A 1575-nucleotide genomic window follows, 5' to 3' on the forward strand; every position below is an offset into this window, starting at 1 on the left:
TCAAGCGGAAGCCCAACGTGGGTGTCGGCCACGACCTACCTAATCACCTAAGTCTCCAGTCCAGGTTTATCGCCTATCCAGGTTCCATCCGCAGGGAGTCCGGCCGAGGTTTCCCATACGGCCCCGAACGATGTGAACAGGGTTCCCGAGATACCTAACGGGTATTCGGTACACCGTGCCACGTACCTACCGCATCACAGCCCACCCCTACGGTCAGCGCTGTCCACGGCCTCCAGTAGGCTACAAACACCAGAAACTACTTGCAACTCCTGGACGGAGAACTAGGGTGAATAAGAAGCCGAGAGGGTCCATTGGTTTCGGGCCCAATGCATGGTAGTAGCTGATTCTTAAATCACACATACAGATCTCAGTGCTTAAGGTCGGCTTCAACGAAAAAACCCACCATGTACTCCTACATGGCCTCTCATCAATACCTTTACCAAATCGTGTTCACCACACCACTCTCATTACCGACATAATCATTTCACTCTAGCCCATCACCCAGATGAACCAGACCTGACACGACTCTAAGCATAGCAGGCATAGCAAGGTAGGAACAACACATACATATGGCTCAATCAACTCCTACACATGCTAGTGGGTTTCATCTAGTTACTGTGGCAATGACAGGTCATGCAGAGGAAATGGGTTCAACTACCGTAACACACAGCAGTTTGAAACGCGTTGTCTTAATGCAGTAAAAGAGAGCAGGAGCGAGAACATGGGATTGTATCGATATGATCAAATGGTTGGTTGCTTGCCTGATGCTTCGATGCACTGATACGGTTCTTCGTTAGGGTAATCACGATACTCCTCGGAGACAGAACCTGTCGTAAGGGACACCGATACACAACCATCACCAAACAATGTGCAACAATATGATGCATGCATGCAACATGGCAATATGAGTGTGTTGGGCTAATGCAACTAAAACCAGAAGGGTTTGAACCAATTTGAATCAAAGATTCAAGTTTCAAACTCAAACATGGCCTTTTAAAGTGCTTTTCCTTGTTCTGCATTAAACATCAATTTAACTTGTTTAGTCATGCATGAAAATAGTACAGATGGATAGATTGGATTTTTCTGATCATTTTTCATATATAATTTGTTTGATTTGGAGTTACAGAATAAAAGTTATGAATTTTTGAAGTTTAAATTATATTCTGGACTTTCCTATATTAGAATAATTCCAGAAAATCATTATTGCGTCAGCCTGACGTCAGTGTGACGTCAGCAGGTCAACGGAACACGTCAGGGTCAAACCTGACAGTGGGTCCCGCATGTCAGGGTGATTATTTTAATTAAAGTTTAATTAAAACTAAACCTGTTTAATTAACAGGGCTGGGCCCCACCTGTCATTGACTCAGGGGAGTCAACCAGGGCCCACCCGTGGTCAAAGTCAATGCCAGCGGCGCCGGCGTTTAGCCGCCGGCGAGCCCGACGCGGCGGCGGGAGTGGTTTTGGCCATTTCGGCCACCAAATGGGTCGCGGAGACCACCGGAGTGGAGCTGAGGACAAGCCGCAGCTCTTGGTGGAGTCCGTTGGGGTCGGGGTGGCCGGAGTTGGCGCCGGCGA

This window comes from Triticum dicoccoides, chromosome 4A (assembly GCF_002162155.2).
Source record: "Triticum dicoccoides isolate Atlit2015 ecotype Zavitan chromosome 4A, WEW_v2.0, whole genome shotgun sequence".
NCBI classification, from domain to species: domain Eukaryota; kingdom Viridiplantae; phylum Streptophyta; class Magnoliopsida; order Poales; family Poaceae; genus Triticum; species Triticum dicoccoides.